This window comes from Ailuropoda melanoleuca, chromosome 8 (assembly GCF_002007445.2).
Source record: "Ailuropoda melanoleuca isolate Jingjing chromosome 8, ASM200744v2, whole genome shotgun sequence".
Taxonomy (NCBI): Eukaryota; Metazoa; Chordata; class Mammalia; order Carnivora; family Ursidae; genus Ailuropoda; species Ailuropoda melanoleuca.
In genome coordinates this window covers 109,164,929-109,188,112 of record NC_048225.1, presented here as the reverse complement: position 1 = coordinate 109,188,112, position 23,184 = coordinate 109,164,929, and the positions used below count along the sequence as shown (strand labels likewise).

General features: G+C 33.5%; 1 long non-coding RNA gene across 1 annotated transcript in view; it reads right to left on the bottom strand.

The window, feature by feature from the left end:
- Positions 1 to 23,184, bottom strand: part of LOC117803264 — a 174,596-nt gene that overhangs the window by 5,348 nt on the left and 146,064 nt on the right. The gene's annotated exons all lie outside the window — the stretch shown is intronic.

The following is a 23,184-nucleotide window of genomic DNA, read 5'->3' as shown; positions in this document are numbered from 1 at the left end:
AAAGCTAGACAGAATGTAAAAAACTATCTCATTCTTCTCCTATATCGTGTATCTTTTAGAAAAGCAAATAGAATACGTAATAATAAAACTTTACTAGAAGGTTGATTACCATGCTCTAAAGTAATAATTATATAAATAAAGAAAATGTAAGATATTATATATAGTACACAAAAACATACTGAATATAAAATTACTCCTTCTACAGTTGTATTTATAGAGAGTTAAAAAAACTTAGGCAGAACTTGAAATATTCTTTCAGGTACTACCTTTACAATGTTTAAAGTTTAAAGATAAATTTAAATTAATATTTTCACTATTCTTCAACTATTTATTTTAAAAATAATTTTTAAAAATGCATGCTGATATCTTGAATAAAATAATGTCTTATGAAATATTTCACTTTTTTCAAGATAGTTTACACATTTTTATTTGGAATTTAGGAAGATTTTGGTAGTTAGTGTGCACATTCCAAATTCAAGAAGTGGTGTCACTGTATTTGTACATTTACTAGTGCATGATTCATACTAGTATATATATGTACGTTAGTGGTTAGTACCACGCTCTAAAATTTATGACATCAAATGCCGACAGTTCTTTTCCTTTGTTTGTTTGTTTCCTTTGTCTCTTAATATTTATCATATTGTCAAATGTCAATAAATATTGATATCTCCACCATATATCTGCTTTTTAAAGAATTCAGTGTCTTGCTATTTATAGACACTGTCAAAATATAGTATTATCTTAAAACATAGTCATTAAACTTAAAAATGTCAAGTACGCCTTTGGGTTGTTAAGGGGACACTACAATTTTCCATTTGATTTGAAAATAAATCAGACAGCCACAGCATTCTCAAAGAAACACTATTAATTACTTCTGCTAATTACTTCTGAGCCGAACAAACGCTTTGTGGGGAAGAAGTAAAAGAGACTCCTATGTGGCTTGATTTGAGGGATATCACAGAATCTCACCCCATCAGCCTGCTTCTAACTTTCCCCCTCCTTGGGGCTAGACTCTGAACTTCCCAGAAGAGCAAAATCTGTCAGAACTTTTATCCCTCAAGTCTCTTCTGGCCCTTCTGCAACATTGTCCTCTCCCAAGATTAATCTTCTAGCAGAAATAGGGGAAGAAAGGTATTTCTAAAAGAAGAGACACTCCTTGCCAAACATAATTTACTTCCCAATTTTGGCTAAGTTAGTTCTGTCTTTACTGGTGAATTTTATCATTCAGGAGACATTCTAGAACCTAAGCTGATAGTGATTCATTACTATCTTAGCTGCTCAAGTTTAGAAGAAAAATTATCTATTGAAAGAATAAGAAATTTCTTATTCAACAATTTTTTTGGAAAAGGAATTTTGAAAATGTTCTTCCCAAGAGCTAATGCAGACCCTCAATTCCCCATCATAATCACCATAAAGACGTGCAGGTCATTTTCACTTAAAGGTAAATGGAAAAGAGAAACAATGATTTAACATAGTCATGGTGTCCATCTAGACACCAATAAATAAAGAGAAGGGCAGAGTTCAACTGTCTTAAGAATACACCACACTGGAGCCCCTGGGTGGCTCAGTTGGTTAAGCTTCTGACTCTTGGTTTCAACTCAGGTCATGATCCCCAGTTGTGGGATGGAGCCCCACTGAGGATCTGCTTCCAATTCTCTCTCCGTCCCTTCTCCCCCATGCTCTGGTTCTCTGTCTCTCAAATAAATAAATAAAATCTTTTTTTAAAAAAGAGTACAACAAACTTTTTAACTCGAAAACTCATTTTCAACATTTTTCAACATGTTTTCTAGGAAAATTAATCTCAATTTCATATATAAATCATATATATTCTACTTTTGCTGCCTCCCATAGATTATTTGAAAATAAGAAAACACAAGCATATAGAATTTGGTATTTGGAAGGAATTTCACATGAACCTTTGCTAAGGCTGATTACACATGCCATTTGCCAAAATGAGATAAACACCTGGGTATTTAGCAAATTTGCCTCAATCTTTTTATTTTTATATTTTTAAGAATTGATTCATTAAAATGAGACATTGTGGTTTAGTAAGAAAAGCATGAGATTTGGGGACTGATCACTATTGAGTAAACTTCTCATTCTGCCAGTGACCAGTTATAAGAATTGAGGCTACTTATCTGTTCTGTAGGAAAGGATTCATTTTAGCTATTTCATAGGGCACCTATGTGGATAAAGCTGATTCTTGAACATAAAATTTCTGCTACATGCCTGACACACAGTAGACAGTTAATAATTGGCAGTCTTCTTTCCATTTCAATTTTTACTAGAGCATTGTAAAGCAGTATTTTTAACTCTTTGTTACACAATATGTTCCTTATTATAATGCTAATAGGGTTTACATTCTCGTGTCCATCTCTGAATTCTTCTGCTTACGCTATGTACTAAGGTCAAAGTTGAGGCTAGTGTAGTTTTTATGGAGAGAACCATCTGGAATATACTATACAAGAATAGTAGATTGCTATAATCATACTAAATCAAAACAGTGCACTGAAGGACCTAAGCATGCCGGGAATCAGGTAGCTGACTGTGACAGCTCTAATCCCAATTATGCCATCCTGGTAAGACTACTCAATTCTCCATGCCTCAGTTTCCTTATCTAAAAAAAAAATGGTGATAAAGGGGAACTGTTGGAGGATGCTCAATTGAGCCACACTTACAGTTGCTGGGAGGTGGAAGCATTTGAGCATAGGGAGGAAAGGGTGGACAAACAATGAAGTATATCACAGCAATTAGAAGCAAAGAACATATAGCATCCTGGATGTGTCTTTTAAAAAAGCCCACTGCTGGATAAAAGGCATTAAGAAGCAGAATTAATATATAACACAGCACTATTTAAAATATAAGCATACAAAATAGCAATATACATTTTGCAGGAATAGATGTGCATGAAATGTTTTACATTTCAGTGGTTGTATGCAAGGTTGAGCAACAGAGGAGAGTATATAGTAGAAACTCAGTAAATGCTAATTCTCCAGCCCAGACCATAAAGTGTGTTGCAATAAAAACTCTTTCTGGTAAGAAAAACATTTGCAATTTAAAACAAGGGCTACAAACTGAGGACAAAAAACTTCATCAGAACATATTTATAATTTACTACATTGTTAATTTAATTTCCTACTGCCACATTAGCAGTTTCAGGAAAAAAAAAATGAGAATGGAAAACAGCATGAGAGGAAACAAAGTAAATTTAGAATTAGCTAATTGACTAAAATACTGAAAAAATCTTTTTCAGCTTGTCTGATTTTAAAATAATTATTTGTATGCTTTCAAATCTGGCTAGCAAAAAAAATCATACAGGCTAATTACAATGCTCAAGGATTTACAAAGATTTTAATCTCTATGTCATTTATAAAGCCTGCAATTAGCATATTTTCAAAGAATAGACTTGTATAGCAGGTAATATTATCATGACTTTGTCTTTAATTCATTTGATTAAATATCTAGTTTTAAATTGAAGTCTCACGTAATGAAGAAAAATCCTAATATTTAAGTTTTAAGCTAAGGATTCACATCTTTAAAATAGGTATATTAAAGTTTGTTAATAAAATCAGGTTAATATTCATAACAAAATTATTGTATTCTGTTAGATTTAGATTTCTATTGAACCCATTTTTCTACTAAGCAGTTATTCAGAAGAAGAAAGAACAATACACCTTGATTTTCCAAAAGAAATAAACTCTTTAAAACTGTCTGTCAACTAATGAAACCACCAATTTAATTACTTTTCTCATTCTCAAGAATATAAAATGATCTAATTTATAATTAGTGTTGTTATGACAAGTGCCTAATAAACGTATAATGATTTGACATAAGGACTGAATTTTCATTGGAACTAGTGGAAAGTTTTATGAGTTGGGGCTTTTCTAATCCCCAAGCATATTGATGAAATCCAAGTCTAATAAAAATCATCCTGATCTTTGCTGTTTTCAAATTATAACTTTAGGTTCTAAACACTAAAAATATAAATAGATAATGAAGTTATTGATTCTTTGTCAAAAGGAGCAAATCCTTATTGATCTTATTTTTATGTCTTGTTACTGCTTTTTTCTATTTGCACATTCATATATATAAACATGATAATAAATGAAGAGATGTATGGTATAGCTATACAATTAGTATAAATCAAACTATTTTCTCATAAACCTTACCTACACACACTGATATAATAACAAGAGCCCCAATCTGAAGACAATAATATGCCTTTGAATGTAAACTCTTCATTTTCGATACTTGGAACAAATCCTTCATTTTGAGTAACACATTATATTACTTTAGAATGGAAAATTTGAATCCAAAAAACAACCAAAACATAAACCCACACCCACACATTCAGATTATAGTAAGTAAATCTTTTGTAATGTCTCATTTTTGAAAGGGAATTTAATGCAGATTATTCTTAGAATGTCCTTGTAAACACACAGTATGTTCCCAGGAAATTAAAAGTGGAACGGCTAATCCAATATCCTGCCCCTTGCAGGGGTCTACAACTGATGCTTCCAGGGAAGTTGACAATCACAAAGACATTCCCCTTACGTTCCTATGTAGGTAACTTATTTGCTTCCTTTAGAACCTGAGGTGATTCATTTGAATATAGAAACATGACAGTCAAATACATTAGATCAATCATAAATTTTCTATCAGCTGAAGAAAAATCTCTCATATCAAGACAGTAATCAAACAAGTTACTCCAAACCTCAGAATATCTTTTCAAGTCTCTAAACCAATATTTCCTTCAAATGCCACAAAAAAGATCTTTTAAAAAGAAATTCGTGAATTTGCTGTTCTAGTCAATGGTACATATGCTTTGAATTTTTCCCTTAAATATTTTCCTATTCTGAGTTTGAGTTCATAATGATTCAACCACTCACTATCTATATAACCAGTAAATATTATTTTCAAGCAAACTTGCAGTTGAAATGTTTTTTTGTAATGATTTTTTCTACTCTATTATTCATTGCCCTCTCCATTTTGCATGTCCTAAATCAAGTGTCCTCACGGTGTTTCCTGGTTTCCCAGGGTCTCCCACCAATGCCATACTCCTTTCAGCCTAGGGTCTCACACCAGAATACACCACTCGGACTCCCAGCACATTCTCTAAATTTCACTAGCTTGTGTTGCTTGTTTCTTCTAGACCTACTGTCCCTCTATTAAGGTATAAGGAATGATTGGCTAGTTGATCTAATAAGTTGTCTTAAACTAAGTTTTCAATAACTGCAGTTAATTTTCTCTATCAAAATAAATGTTGTCTAAATGCATTGTGCCATTGTGGATTGGATCCTGCATCAGAAAAAGGCAAACAGTGGGAAACCAGATGAAATGTAAATAAATTTTGGAGTACAGCTAACAGTAATACACTAATGTTGGTTTCTTAGTTTTGATAAATATACCATGATAGTTTAATTGTTGAAGGAGAATGAGTGGAATGGATGAGGAGTCTCTGTGAACTGTATTATCTTTGCAACTTCTCTACAAAACTAAAATTAGTCCAAAATATATAGTTTATTTACAAAACAAGTGTTGCATTTTAAAATAAGACTTCAGTGGATGAACAAATATAAAGAATAAAGAAGATGGAAATTTCAGGTATAGTGATGGTGCTGCAAAGAGAGAAATTAAGGTCAATCACTCATCACTTTACCTCATAGAGGCAGCGGCCTCCTTCTGCTTTTGCATAAGGGTTGGCTGTGAAGGAAACTGCATTCATTTGCATGACATCTGGTCAGGCCAGGGCATAATCTCAGATTTACTTTTCAGAAAGATGAATCTTGTTGCATATAGAGTGTGGCCTTTAGGAAGGCAAGAGAGGACACAGGTGAACAGTTAAGGAGTTGTTGCAGAAATGTCAGGCAAAAGCTGTCCTAGACTAGAGCAAGCAAAGAGAAAGAGAAATGCTGAATCAAAAGATATTAAGAAACTATACTGGATATGGTGAGAGAGAGAGAGGGAAGAGTCAAAATGATTCCTAGATTTTTTTTTTTTTTTTGTTCAGGTCACTGAACAGATGACCAAAAAAACTGACTGAAAAAGAAATTACAGGAAGAGCCATTTTGATAGAAGGAGGCAAAGATTATAAGCATGCACATGCTTATAAGTTTGTGGAAATTTTAAGTAGAGATGAAAGGATAAGCTCAGGAGAAGGGTCTGAACTGAGATGAAGATTTGAACGTGATCAGCCTGAAGGTGACATGGATGAATTTATTGAAGATTATCCAAATAGTTATTGAGACAACCCAAACAGAATGCATATTTAGAAGAGAAAAAGTCAAGCGCCATGCCATAAAAATACATAGCCCAGAGATTATTAACCAAGTTATTTATTAAGGAGATTCACAGCCCTAAGCTAAGGAATTTATACCAGAAAAAAAAAAAAGTAGCTTGTGGGGAAAAAACTGATTGTTAAAAACTAATTTTGCCTCATGTAAATGTTTATATCATGTTTCATTATTTACCCTGAGAAATATCATAACTGATAAGGAAATTTAAATATACAGGTAAATGCAGATAGAGATGATAACGCCTGTAATACTTACTGTTTCCACAGACACACGTATATTTCTCTATAGTCATAATGTTAAAAAATCATCATAGAGAGTTTTCTTTAATATTAGAAGATCAATAAGTTCTAAGATCAATAATATATATAGTTATATTTTGGTTAAAATCAAGTTGGTAACAGCTAAGATGATGACAAATTCTACATGAACAATTCTATATTATTCTACTTAAATAATTTTCTTGCAAGGAGAGTTATCACTGTAGTGTAATTATTGATCTACAGTTGGTATAATTCCCCCCTTGTTAGGTTTCTCTGTAAAAGAGATTTATTTCACAGAAGGATAAGGCATTAGTAGTTGCACTTAACAGATTTCATGTCGCACTGGTTGTGAAATTGAACTAAAAGTCAAAAACATGATTTGCTGTTCCCTTTGGAATAGTATTTCATTTTAATGAGAATTTCACATTGGGAAAATGGAAATAATGATTACATTGCACTTGGAAATCTGCACAAAAAAAAAGGGATATATAGATAATATATGCAATATATATGTATATTTTAGACCTCCACCCACAGAGAAAATTATATCGGCTTTATCCATATGTGTTAAACACTACTTATCTCTTCTAACTTCAATGTTGAAAATAAGTTCTATTGAATCTCACCAAAAGTAAGCCTACAAAGTTTATCTTATACCAACAAATGTCTTAGTCACAATGTAATCATTCAGAAGCTGAATTAAAATAATAAAAAACTGATATTTCTAAGAGTAGACTGGAAAAGTGAGACTTCTTACACTATGAAAAACCATTTCCCAAGAGAATAATAAAAAAAAAAAACCCACAAGTCTCATAGTGGGAGAAAATATTTGCAAAAGACACATCTGAAAAAGGATTGTTATCTACAATATACAAAGAACTACTAGAAGTCAATAATAAGAAAACAAACTGACTAATAAATAGGTCAAAGGTCTTAACAGATACGTCACCAAAGAAGATAGAAAGATGGCAAATGAGCATATATAAAGTGTTCTGCATCATAAGTCAGTGGGGACATAAAAATTCAAACAACAATGAGATACCACTACACGCCTCTTAAAAGGGCCAAAATCCAGGACACTGACAATATCAAATGATGAGAAGGATGTGGAGGAGCAGGAACCCTCCCTCATTGCTGGAGGGAAGACAAATGGTATAGCTACTTTGGAAGACAGTTTGGTGGTTTCTTACAAAGCTGAACATATTGTTACCATACAATCCAAAAATTGGACTCTTTGACATTTACCCAAAGGAGTTGAAAATATATATGCATACAAAAATCTGCACAGCTGTTTATATCAGCTTTCTTCATAATTGCCAAAACTTGGACACAACCATGATATCCTTCAGTAAGTAAATGGGTAAACTGTGGTGCATTCAAATCATGGAATATTCTTCAGCACTGAAAAAGAAACAAGCTATCCCTATTGGGTCATAAAAAGACATGTAAGAAACTTAAATACATGTTACTAAATGGAAGCAGCCAATTTGAAAAGTCTACCGACTATATGATTCTGAATATATGACATTCTGGAAAAGACAAAACTATGAAGATAGTGAAAAGATTAGTGGTTGCAGGGGGGTGGGGGCAGGGCAAGGGGGTTGATGAGGAATGAACAGTCAGAGTACAGATTTTCAGGGCAGTGAAAATACTCTGTATGATACTTTCGTGGTGGATACATTTCATTATGCATTTGTGCGAACCCATGAAGTGTACAACACCAGGAAGGAACCCTAAGATAAATTATGAACTTTGAGTGATTATGATGTGTCAATGTAGATTCATCAGTTATCATTTGTAACAAATGTAGCACTGTGGGAGGGGATGTTAATAAAGGGAGAGACTATGAGTGTGTGGGGACAGAAAGTATATGGGAAATCCCTTCCTTCCAATTTTGCTGTAAACCCCAAATGCTCTAAAAAAAAATGAAGTTAAAAAAAGTTTGTGATGACAGGGATGAATTTTGACTCCTCTCTCTGTCTTTAACTTGCACTGTCCCTGAGAATGTAGGTATTTGGCTTGAATATCTTACTATTTTAGTTTTAAATTGCCTTATAATACCACAAAGAATTTTGCTCTGATTAACTGAAGACAGATCCTACAGGAAGAATATTGATCTTTTTAGGTTATTTTGTGAAAAAGAAGTAATGTGCTATGTGGAAGATTGTAATGAAATTATTGTATCATAGAGATAAAATATGGCTATTCTCTAGCTAATAATTAATACTAAAAGGTATGTACACTGTAACTATTATAATTTAAGTACAATGAATATGGAATGGCTGTTGTCTACATGGACTGACAAATCTGGTTAGGCTTTAGAGGACTGGATTTAGAAAAATGCTCAGCATGACTTTAAAATAATGATATTCTGGGGCACCTGGGTGGCTCAGTCAGTTAAGTGTCTGCCTTTGGCTCAGGTCATGATCTCAGGGTCCTGGGATCGAGTCCCACATCAGGCTCCTTGCTCAGTGGGGAATCTGCTTCTTCCCTGCCTGCCACTCCCCCTGTTTGTGCTCTCTCTCTCGACAAATAAGTAAATAAAATCTTAAAAAAAGAAGATAAAATAATGATATTCCTTTTTATTTACCGTATGGAACAAAAGTGACTTTCAAATCCATTAACAAAGTTATGAGATAAGCAATGGTATTGTACCCAGAGTTATTGAACCGGATATGGAAAGGAAGAGACCATATTAGACTCTCCAAAAATGTTTAAGCAAACCTGGTTTCCCATTTTAACTCTATAGCTTAGTAGTTTTATGACCTATGTGAATCATTTTCCACACCTAAAAAAATATAAATAACAATATATACCTCAAAGTTGTTGCTAGTAACTTTGAAATTACATGAGAAATAATTCTATAAATACTAAATATATGTGTAAGCTTATTATTTTTAAGTTGTATTGCCTAACCAAACATAATCAACCAAAAATGTTGTCTCTACTTTGATGAGTAAAACCCAATAATTGGCAATGTGAACTCTATCCCCTATGCAAAATGAAATACAAACTTCCCAATTTTAGAAAATGAAGGTATACACAATGATATAGTCTTGTTGAAATTAACACTAATATATGCAGTTTATATTTATAATAGACATAACAACTGCTTTTTCAAATTCTTCCTAAGGCTCAGAAGTGGCATCTGGATGTGCTCATACACCATACATCATTTAAGTCAAGAAGAATATCAAGTGTGCCAGCCACTTGCTCAGAGCAAGTGAATGATGCCAGTAAATTGATACACTTACCTGCATAATGATAGACAGTGATATGAAAGACAGTAAAGTCAGAAGAGCTCTCCACGAAGTCTTAGCAGACTCAAGGCTCTAGTATCCCTGGTTCTCTTTTACAGTATTGTCAAGGATGGTGGGAGAACCAAAATTTACTTTATCTTGTGAGGAAATGGTTTTACAATAACTCTTTCCAGAAAAGTTTTACAATGACTCTTTTTTAACAATGATTCTTTCAACCATTTCCTTCAGAAAAATAATAAGAGAATCTCTGGCAACACAGAAACTCCCCTTTCAATCTGCATCAAATCATAGAGATGTTAAATATTTTAAAATAACTGGCTTAAGAAGTTGTTAAGAGTCGGGGCGCCTGGGTGGCACAGCGGTTCCCCCTGCTCGTGTTCCCTCTCTCGCTGGCTGTCTCTATCTCTGTCAAATAAATAAATAAAATCTTAAAAAAAAAAAAAAAAGAAGTTGTTAAGAGTCAGCCAAAAACCCTGCAGCCTTAAAAGGGGGAGGATGGGCATTACCAAATGGTAAAGGGCAATGCGTACAAAGAAATGAAGTGCAATATAAAATAAGCAGATTGGGGAAATGACTGCAGCCTTACAGAAAAGGTTAGGAGACTAACTCTCTGGTGACAAGCGGATCATATAGATTCTAGAAAGCAGGAAAATGAAATATAAATAAAAATCCTGAGTTTCAAAAATGTATGAAATAAGGAATATTGTATTTTTTAAGGGTAAGTGAAAGCATCTTAAAAAAGATTTGCTATATGAAAAAAAAATCCTATTAAATAATTAACTCTTCATTTGAGGAATATAGAAAATCAGTTCTATCCTTAAAATGATGACATGAAGAAAAACTATCTTGGCAGAAAATTGAGATTGACTTCAGCATCTGTAGCAATAGAGTATTTATAATTTCTTATGAAATGCTTGTTATTTTTAGGTTGTATTGCCTAATCAAATGAAAACCATGAAGATTGTCTTTACTTAATTAGCAAAATCCAAGTAACTGACAATGTGAGTATATCTCATATGCAAAATAAAAATGTAATATTCTCAATTTTTAAAAATAAAGATATACACAATGATGCAGACCTATTGAAATTAACACTGATTTCATATAATGTATACATATTATGTAATAGTATTTATTATTTAATTTATTAGATTAGAAACAGAAATTAAAGATAAAAGTTAAACACAGATGGCTATCATTTACCTGAAATTAGTTGGTCTTATTATTGGCAATGTGCTTAGTAAATTTCGTTAATAATTTGTCTCTGTAGTTTTGTTTTCCTAAATCAAATGTATTTACAAGTTGCAGATAAAAGTTTCAACAAAACAGAACGGTTTCATTACCTATGCTATGGCATTTTATCACTTTGTTCAATCAGAAATGGCAAATACTTCAACTCATATCAACAATGAGTTGAAAAATGTGTGTAAATGCAAATTAGTAAAAAGTTTCTAATGGGTAGTTTGACAATAAGAATAAAAATATACATTGTGCTTAAAACGTGACTAGCAATCTAATTTCTAGGATTTTACATTGATATAAGTACATAGTAAAACATGTGACCACAGGAATGCCCATCACAGTATTATTTACAATGGTGAAAAAAGGGAAACAACCCAAACTTTAGTAGAGGACTAACTAAATACATCACGATATCGTTTGCAGACACGAGTTATTGTGTTCAAGAAATATATTTACTGATACAGAAAAATTAAAGGCTAATATTAAGGGGATCTCATACTTACACATTATAAATGTGAGTAAATTTAATTAATTTATTTATAAATTACTATATAGTTACAAATAGATTAATTCCTGAAACAATTCCATGAGTCATTGTTTTTCCTTTTAAATGACAAAAAGAGGTGTAGAGACATTAATCTCCATCAGAGTAACATAGGTAATAAGCTATTTGATCCAATAAATCACAAATTTAATATTAACAAAATTTTGTTTGTGCATCTAGTGGCTTAGTACTATAAGGTTTAACTGGACACAAATTAACAGCACTGCACTGAATTCAGTGAAAAAAGTAGATATTGTCTGCCTAAATACATACAGAACTGATCCCACTAGTGTGAGCACAAAATCCAATTACCTATTCTTTTTTCTTTTGAGTATATGTTAGCATCATGATGAGCATAAATGTGTATCCCATCCTTAATTTTGTTTCTCAAAGCCATTACCCTAAGATTAACTGGGTCTCCTTTTTTTCAAAGTAATGTTTTGAATATTTCTGACTCTGAACCTATTTTTGAAAAGAGTGAAATGTGGAAAGGTATTTTAATTATCTGCTTGTTTTTATTAAAGAAAAAATGTATCTACGCAAACTGCAGCTGACATAAGAAAAATAAAATTGTATGACCACCTGTTACTCTTATTTAAATATTTGCAACTGAGGAATTAAAGTATTAGGACAATTTCATAGACTATAAAGGAGAAAGATGTTTCTCAAATGAGGTGTGTCATGCAATTAATGCAAAACTATAGCCAAATCTTTGTGCCATAATCTTGCTGCCTGAAGCAATAATACATATGAGGATTGGAGGTCAGCATAGACAGGAAAGAGTAAAAAAATGGAATCATGCTCCGAACCCCAAAAATCTGTATATACAGATTTCCACATTTGAATAGGATTATGTATGGGAACTTATTTATTTAAACAGCAATATTCTAACTCAAAGACAAATTCCATCTTGCAGGTATGTTCAGGGCAAGTTAAAGCCATATTGTCATGAAAAGCTATTGAAGGAGGACATAGAATGTTAAAGTTATTTTTAATCCAATTTAATTATTTTTATCCATGATGTTATTAATATTATATGTCAATCAATTTTGTTGTTATGTATGAAGTAATGTGCTAAGTACTGAGAAGGAATTCAAAGCTGACTAAAAACGTATCCTCATGGATAAGAAATCTATAAGGGGAGAGAAGACATGCTCACACACTAGCAGTACACAAGTTAAAAAGTGATTAAGCGTCATATAGATGGGATGGAAGTTCAGAGAATAAGAGACCACTGCCAGTTCTGTGGATGAGAAATGGGAAAGCAAGCAAGCCAAATTTTAATTTATGGGCAGAATTTAGAAAATTAAACATGATGAGGTTAAAGCAATTCCAGATGGCTTTAGAGTTTGGACAAAGATAAAGACTAGATTAATGAAAGTTAGATGGGAACAAAAATAGTTTTCCTAAAGTACAACCTACTTAGAGGCATAAACTTTGGAAGAAAAATCTAAAAAATTGGGTTGGAAGTAGATTATGGAAGATGTTGAAAATCATCTTAAGAGGTTCACAAATAATTTAGTAAGTAACAGAAAATAGGACAGAAAATAATGAGATCATATATGTTTTCAGTAAGGTTCTCCTATGACATATAGGATGATTTGGAGAGAGAACAATCTGGAGACAGCACAATCAGTTAAGACAGATGTGTTCATCTCACTAAAAAGTGAGGACATGGACTACAGTAATATTGGTAGACCTGGGGAACTATAGATAAATGTGAGAAATATCTAAATGAGACCCAGCAATATATTATCTTTGTGCAAGGTAACATTAATGATAACTGTGAAATTTACATCTGAGTGGCTGAGAGTATAGTTTAGTAATAAGCAACATATGAGGAATGAATGATAGAGGATGAAAAAGGAGGAAATCAGTTTTGACACACTGAATTTGATGAGCTGAGGGATAACCAGGTTGAGGTGTTTAATACCTGGTAATGTGGCTCTGAGGCTTATTTTGATAATTAATAGGATAATTGCAATATAGCAGATTATAGTATTGATGCTTATGTATATATTGTAATAGCCCATGCTTATGGTTGATGTATACTGTTTGGTTGAGTAAATGTAGCCTTGGTAAATAAGAGCTCTGCATTCTTGTTTAGATCTAGCTGCATGTAGCAGTACAAATTTTGCACAACTTACTTTCTTCCTTTTTACTGGATCGAGAGGCTGTAAGTGAACTGATAAAAATTTTATTTTTTTAAATAAACTGATTTCTCAGCTTTATTGAGCTATAATTGATGAAGAGGAATTATATACATTTAAGGTATATACCTGATATTTTGTATATACATACACAATATGTATATATTGTGAAATAATCACCACAATCAAGCTCATTAACATAACCACCACCTAACATAATTACCATTTTCTTTCTTAGTGAGTGTGCATGGTAGGAATCTTTAAGTTCTACCCTTTTAGCAAATTTCAAGTACAAAATACAGACTAGAGTCACCATGCTGTACATTAGATCTCCAGAACTAATTCATCTTGCATAACTGAAACTTTGTACCTTTTACCTAACATGTCTCCATTTTCTCCTTCAGTCAGTCCCTGGTAACCACCATTTTATTCCTGCTTCCTTAAGTTTGACTGTTTTCGATTCCATATATAAAATAGATCATACAGTATATGTCTTTATTTGTCTGCATTATTTCATTTAGCATAATGCCCTCAAGGTTCACCTGTGTTGTCATAAATGGTAGGATTTCCTTCTTTTTTAAGACTAAATAATATTCCAAGTGTATGTGTGTGTGTACAGATAGATAGAGATATCACATTCTCTTTTTTCATTCATCCACCAATGGACACTTAGGTTGTTTCCACATCTTGGCTATTGTGAATAATGCTGCAATGACCTGAGAGTGCAGATATCTCTTCAAGACCAAAATATCATGCCCTTTATATATATATATATATATATATATATATATATATATATCCGGTCATATCATAGTTCTGTTTTTGATATTTTGAGAAACCTCCATAATGTTTTCCATAATAGCTATACCAGTGTACATTCCTGTCAATGGTGTACAAGACCAACAACTCTAAATAACCAAAATGTTTCTCAATAGGTGAACAGTTAAACAAACAGTGGTATATCCATACTATGGAATACTACTCGGAAACAAGAAGAAACAGGCTATTCATACACACACTTGGATTGATCTCAAAGACATTATACTAAGTAAAATAGCCCATCTCTAAGGGTCACATGCTGCATGACTTCATTTGCATAAAACTACCAAAAGATGAAAAATAGAGACATGAGAACAGATTAGTAGTTTCCAGGGATTAGAGATGATGCAGACAAGAGACTGTAAATGAGAGGGATCACTGATATGATGGAATAGTCCTGTATCTTGTTTCAGTGGTGGTTACCTGAATCTACACACGTGATAAAAGGACAGAATTATGTACATGTGTAAAAATGTCAATTTTCTCATTTTAAAAATATTTTTTGTTTATTTATTTATTTATTTTTAGAGAGGGAGGGGCAGAAGGAGAGAGAGAATCTCAAGCAAACTCAACACCCAGCACAGAACTCAATACGGGGCTCAATCTCACCACCCTGAGATCATGACCTAAGCCGAAATGAAAGTCAGATGCTTAACTGACTGAGCCACCTGGGCGCCCCTCAATTTTCTCATTTTGATATCATGCTATAATTTTGTAAGATGCAACCACTGAGAAAAACTTAGGAATATATAGGACCTCTCTGTCCTATTTTTATGATTTCCTGTGAATCTATAATTATGTCAAAATAAAAAAGCTTTAAAAAGGTAAATAAAGCATATTGTGTGGCTTAAAATGTAAGTCAGAATTATATCATTAATTCTGTGATAAAAATGAACTACTTTGACATATGGCTCTTTAAACACATTTTGGTTATAAAAAGATGGACTCCCTGTATATGTAACACTGTCTTTGGGTCCGCATGTCCTTTGCTAAGCTAGGCGATATTTTAAGACTCATCAAAAGTGTAGTAGAAAGCATATTTGGATTTAGAGAGATCTGAGCTTCAATCCAAGGTCCAGAAGTTGTTAATTTAAGAAGTTTACTATCTATGTAATCATAAGTAAAAATCTTAATGCATTTTCTGAGCTTCAGTTTATCATCTTTAAAGTGAAGATAATAAATAGCGATTATATAGTTTTGTGGCCAAGGTAAAATACAATTTATAAAATGATTTCGACCAACATTCTTCCATTTTAGTTTTAGAATGAATTTGTCTATGTTGGAAGGAACTTACATCCCTTCACAGAACAGTGAGTCTAACCTACTTTTATCATTGTATCGTGACAGGCCACTTAACATACATTTATTTCTCTTCTAGACACTTTATGAAATAAAGAGAACAAGCAACATCTAAATTCTGCTGAAATATTTGTAGGAAACTGAGGATCTCCCCAAAAATTCAGGGATAGACAAATGCTGAAGAGGAGAGGCAATAAAATTTGAGCTGCAAATAGATACTGGGGATCATATATGGTGCTTACGTGTGTGTATTAAGCTTGCTAAGAGATCCCATCCGATAAAGGGCATAAAGTACATAAAATCATATTGTAAAATTTGCAAAAGAAAAAAACGTCCAAAAGAATACGTGCTCTCTATCCAACCCCCTTCACTTCCTCTCCTTTCTCCCACCAAGATTGGGTTGACACTAGGGTAACACTTCTCTTAAAACAAGTCATAATGCATATTCTACTTACATCATTACAAAGCTTGAAAACCTGCCTAATGATATTACACAAATCCTATTTTTAAATTGTATTTCATATACTTTTCCAAATAAATATTTAAGACCATATTAGGATCTATAAATAACAGTATTAAGATAGGATGCTGAACAAATGTGTTATGTTATTCTCACAGATATGTCTTCTATTAAAAAAATTAATTTCATAGGTCATCAGGACAATGCTTGATGCATTTGTTCTTTAAATTTAAACCAAATATCTTCACATTGAAGGACATACATAACTTGAAATTTTAAGTTATGTGCAAGGAAAGAACATAGGTTTTGTAATCAGTTAAACCCATGTTTGAGTCCTTACATGAATCTACACATGTGATAAAAAGGACAGAACTATGTACCATGTGTAAAAATGTCAATTTTCTCATTTTTAAAATATTTTTGTTTATTTATTTTTAGAGTGGGGAGGGGCAGAGGGAGAGAGAGAATCTTAGGCAGGCTCAACACCCAGCACACTGCTCAGTTCAGGGCTCAATATCGCCACCCTGAGATCATGACCTGAGCCAAAATGAAGAGTCGCTTAAACCAAGTGATTTTGGGAAGAAGGAACTGACTTTTTCGACTTGTTTCCTCACATATATAATGAGAATCTTAGAATTTGTAAAAGAATGAAATAAAAAATTCTATACAAAGCTATCTGCAGTATATGGCATATAATAGAGGCTTGCTACAGGCAATCACTCTCATTCACTAGATTACCTACCAACCTCCTCTTCACTGTTGTGTTTTTTTTTTAATACTTCCAGTATTTCCCTTAGTTTTGCATATGCTTTCATACCATATCCATCTCATTTTATTCCTTCTGTAAATATTTACTGGGCATTCTTTTAGTGCAAGGTACTACGCCATGTGCTTTGAGATATATAAGACTCTGTCTCTGCCCCAGACAAGAAAATAAGACTGGAACACAGTATTTCAGTAGGAAACAGGTGATTAGTAGCATTGCAGTGCTACTCACCAAAGGTTATTGGCAGGATGGTCCTTTGGAGAATACCAAAGATTCCCAAGAAGAAGCAACTTTCAAGCTATGCTTTTGAGGTATTTCAGAAGACAAAAAAAATGGGTAGAGAATTCCAAGTTAAAAAAAAAAAATCAATGAACCAAATAGTTCAAAGAGTTTTCACGCTGTCATGCTAAGGATTTTGGACATACCGAATAAACAATGGGAAACTAGTGAAGACTTTTGTTGTTCAGGAAAGTGCACATTGTAAGAGTATCTAGGTTAACAACTCTGTATAATATCCTTCTGTGAAAAGCATATTGTCTAAAAATCAATTGATTGAAAATTAATGTATATAAGACATTTCTGAATTTCCTGTAGCCAGTCTATAAGTCAAACCTAAGCACCGCTGATCAGAAGATTAAAAGGCTTAGTAGTCAAAGAATGATAAGTGATAAATTCAATGGAAGACAGTGCTCCTGTCTGCTTCCCGGCAATGCACATATTTGATGACTTTCTGCCTTCTTTATAATGTTGAAAAGAGAGTTCTTAAAGCAATAATCTAAAAATTAAGAGAAATTCATTCAACCTGTCAAAAAATTAAATGGTTCAATGTCCCTAAGTATCTAGCCAGATATTTTACTAATACTTGCTGTAAAGAGTGAAGAGTTTTTCATTGCCCTTTTTCCTCCTCCATTCTGGAAAAATAATTTCACGAGTTTAAAGTTATGTATGTATGTATGCATGTATGTATTTATAATATATATTTCCGTATCTATGAAAACAAAATTATTGTGCAAGGGTAAATGCCTTGTTATGAAGAAAAGAAATGAAAATAATCTTGTCATGTGTTAAGGAAGACAGGTGATTGGCTTGGTGAGAATTTTATTTACATTTTTCCTTTTCCATTCTGGATAACTAATAAGTAGAGACGGCCAAGTTGTCCCTAATTAGAGTTTGGATCTGGTTGAAATAATATAATTAATATTTTTTAATTTTTATCATGGCTTGGATAATTGATTCTAGTGATACATAATAAAATAAGTAGGGTTATTGTCTTATAAAATGGTAAAGAATAGTGTATGCTATGTTTGAAATATATTTGGATGTAACAGAGAACTTCAATTTAGATACATATCGTGCGAATTGTGTTTCATCCTTTCTTTTTAGCCATTAGTGTTCTCAAAACAATGGGCACCTTATCTTCTCACTGTTGTATGTTTTAAAAAGTTACAATGTACAGAGAACTAATCAACTCAGTATTTCAATATTCCACTACTCAGACTGTGATATTTATTTCCTATCAAAATGTCTTGAATATTCTCCTGGGCCACAAAAAGTGAACAAAATATTTTTGGCTGAATATGTATATAGATTCCAGTTGCGATTGTGTTTTATAAATCATATTACTAATTTTATTAATATCTCTCATGACAGCTACCTTGCCTTACATGTATTTGCATTAAATGGGAGCACTACCAGATAGTAAAGCAAAGAAGTTTAGTCTGGAGAAAAGTAAAATAGCTGCTGTGTGTCCAAGATGGGAACAGAAATTTGAACGATGGGGGAGAAAAGTCAATTTAATGGTTATTTACCTCTATGTTGTTAAAAATTGCAGCTTGAGTAAAGAAAAACTGCAAGGAATCAATGAACAGTTATTATGAGGACTATGAGATTATAATGCAGGGTTAAATATTCTTTACTAAAAAAAAAAGACAAAGAAAAGCTGATCTTTTGATTTAATAATACTTTTAGCTCTAGTCATTTCAAACTATCCAAATTTAATTCTAATTAATTAATTTAGGTATATGAATCCATTAGAATGTAAAATGGTATTTAGTTTTTAAAACATAAGAAAGACATTTTTGATTGCATCAGAAAGCTTGTTAAACTTCTAAAGTACTTCACTTTACTGAAGCAGATGTTTCTTTGACGATCAGTGACTTGGTATTCTAAGATAAGACAGAGAAAGTACATTCAGGACATACAACAGGAGATGTGACTAGCAAGTAATGTGACTGATTTTTCAACAAGCATAGTAAGGACTAAACATTCAAATGAACATTATATTTCTAAGCAGCACTTTGGGGGATCAGACACATTTCAGTGGTGTTGCCGTTGCTCAAAACATTTCAAACTTCTCCTTTAGAATGCTCTCAGAAATAATTTATGAACCATACAAAACTCAGGCTCATTTCTTTATAAATTGCACCTCATATAGCAGTAACTTGAAGCAAAGCAGAATTGAAAAATATAATTTCTCTTTTGTTTACAAAAAGAAACTTACATTTTAAAGTAGTCCACAAAGAAACTGTTTTTATATACATCCAGAAAAACAATTGGAAAAGTAATAATAATAATATAATTCTTCCTTTTTCCTTATAATTTGAACAGAAACATAATATGGACTAAGAATCAATGCAACTTGGGGCCCCTGGGTGGCTCAGTTGGTTAAGCGGCTGCCTTCAGCTTGTCTCATGATCTCGGGGTCCTGGGGTTGGGCTCCCTGCTCAGCTGGGAGCCTGCTTCTCCCTCTGCCCCTCCCCCTGCTCATGTTCTCTCTCTCTCTCTTTCTCGATCTCAAATAAATAAATAAAATTTATTTTATTCTTTTTAAAAAAAGAATCAGTGCAACTTTGTTGTGAAGTTTCATCCATTTAATCTCAACTTTGTTGGTCCTGTTTGTTTTTTCAATGACCACCTTGGCAAATTTTCTCTCTCCTCATTCTTTTTAACCTCCCTTAGCTATCTGACACTCCTGATCATCCCTTCTTTTTCCCAAAATGCTATGAGCAATGTTCTTAAAGGAAGTTCCACACCACTCTGTATCCTTAGCCTTTCCTGAACTCACTGTGCTGTCCTCTTACCCCATTCAGGTAAGCATTACTCTAAGTACAGAAGTTACTAAAGTATCTAAATACTTATTGAATAAATAAATAGGCAAGCCCTTGGTTCTCTGCTCTATTTTCCTGTGCTATTTCTCTTATTAAACTAAATATCACAGGTGTAAGACTATCACCACTGCTCAAATATCAAGTCCCACCACTCTACCTCCCTCTCTCCCTGCCACTCTCCAACTGTGCAAACGTAAGCAAGTTATTTAACCTCTCTGAGTCTTAGTTTCCTCATATGTAAAATGGGGACAGAACTATTGTCTCCCTCATAAAATAACGCCCAGGGAGATTGTTCTTAAGAAGTTTCTGATACATTTTAAGTGTTCAATTATTGGTTTTGTTTTTTTTAATAAAGATTTTATTTATTTATTTGAGAGTGAGAGAGAGCACAAGCAGGGGGGAGGGGAAAAGGGAGAAGCAGGCTCCCTGCTGAGTAGGGAGCCCCATGTGGGGCTCGATCCCAAGACTCTGGGATCATGGCCTGAGCTGAAGGCCGACACTTAACCTACTGAAACACCCAGGTGACCCAATTATTGTTTTTTTAAGCTCTGTACCCAACATGGGGCTTGAACTCATGACCCCTAGATCAAGATCTGCATGCTCTACTGACAGCCAGCTAGGCACCAATCAAACATGTCTAATAAACATTCTCACACCTCCAAACTTTCTTTTACCTATTGACTTCCCCAAACCTGCTTTTCTTTTGTTATTACGGTAATCGCTAGTGGGAAGTCCATCATTTCAGGCTATGAGGTTTGAAAGCTATTCCATCGACACTCACTATCCTATCCCTTCTACACAGAAACCACATTCCTGATGTTCACTCCTCTATCCCTTTCCAAATGTTCTTGTGTTAATCCTTGTCATCTCACATGTGGACCACCACACTATACTTCTAACACCCCCACCTGCCTCATTCTCACATTCTTCCAATTCATTGCACACACAACCTCATCATGCTAATTTTCCAAAATTACCAATTTTATACTGTCTGATTGAACTTTTGTAGCTCTATATCACCCATCATAATTTTTTACACAATATAAAAACAAAAAAATCTGTGAAATAAATTTCACGTCCTTATACGGAAACCCCCATTGATTGTATGATGGTAGTATTGCCCATGAAAGTCCCATACTACATCTTAACTATGGTCTGTGAATGCCAAATAAGGAGAAAAGAAATTTTTAAAACATATAAATAGCGCTCTTTAAGATTTTAGCTTAGTATATTTCCATTTAGTCTCACACTATAACCTGTGAGAAAAGTACTATCTCCACCTCAGTAGCAAAAAGGCTCAGAGAAGTCAAGATGACTTCAGCGGGAAGGGTTCTCACTACATATGAACTCACTGCTCTAGTCTCAAAGTGTATGTCCATTTTATTCCATCCTACCTTCTTTTAAGACTGGATTTCCTTGGATGTATTATTTTACTATTGCTATTGTAACAAAATATTATAAACTTAGTGGTTTAGGATAATAGAAATTTATCTTGCAGTCCAGGAGGTTCAAAGTCCAAAATCAGTCTCACTGGGTTAAAATCAAGGCATTGGCAGGGCTAGAATCTGCTTCCCAGCCTTTTTCTCCTCTGCTAGGGCCACCTGCACCCTTGGCTCTTCTACCTTCCTCACACATCACTCCAACCTCTTGCTTCTGTCATGGCATAGCCTGCTACTGACTTTACCCCTCCTGCCCCCTCTTGTAAGGGCCTTGTAATTACACTGGACCCTTCTGGATAATCGAGGATAACCAACAGGCTTTCGCCATGTAGGCAGAAATATTCACAGGTTCCAGGCATTGAAACGGGGACATCCTTGGGGGCCATTATTTAGCCTGTAACACTAGATGTGAGCTCTGATTATGGAACCTGCGTCTCCGACGACTAAGAGGTGGTGATATTTAGCTACCTCGACAATGTCTATGCATTACAATCTTAAGTCAAGATGTATTGAACAAAATAGGGAATCATTCAGCCTAAGAAGACAGTTCATTTACTCACTTGCTCCTTTATTATGAACCTTCATTTTGTTAAATAAAATCCAATTCTTAGTTTTTCCTGAAAAATTAAAAGAAGTTTGTAAGAAATGAGCAGTGTACATTGCACAAATAGTAAGTATGTGTTGTGTGGAAGAATGTATGAGAAAGAGCATACTTGCAACCGCATGGAACTCAAAATAGAAATTTACAAGTTTTGTTTTTAAAGTTTTAATACAAAATAAGCCTACTCCTGGCTTGTATTTCTTGCAGATTCAGCATGACTTTTACCAAGAGGGTCTTAAAATTTTGACAGTTTATTTTTCCAAAGTGTGTATGTTCAAATATATATTATAAAGTTAGCACTTCATTATACCCCCTCAGCAAAACAAAAAGTCTAAATATGCTTGATGATTCAGTTTTTGCATAACATAAGAACATTACTTAATGGTGCTTGAATTAACCAAATGAATTGAGCTAATTGATGGCATCCCTTCTTAATGATACACTGACTTTCTGAGTCATCTCTTCCACTTCTGTCAGTCTCATTAGCCCAGGGCCACTTGCCTTCTAGGTGCCCTCTGGCATTTCTATAGATCAACTAAATGGGCCTGCTTCAATACTAAGTCAGGGAGAAGCAGATTTTCTGTGGTCTTCTGACTCCTTTCTTTCTCTGACCCTGAAAATCATCAATCTTTCTGAAGTGTTCAATTTATTTTGAGGGTCATAAATATATCCTGGTGGAATTTTGCTACGGAAGAACTCTGTTATATTGAGATAAAAGCTTGATGAAGCATAGAGTTACCTGTACAAAACTTTGACGCCAAATAAAAATACCAATATACAGACTTTATTTTAATAAGTATATGCAAGCATATTAGCTTCAACATCAGCATTGCATAAAGAAATATTGGCAGAACATGCCATGAGATTCATGGTTAAAAGAAACAGAGAAATGTATATTATTAAGCTAAAAAAAAGTGCATACATTGTGAAAAAATATAATG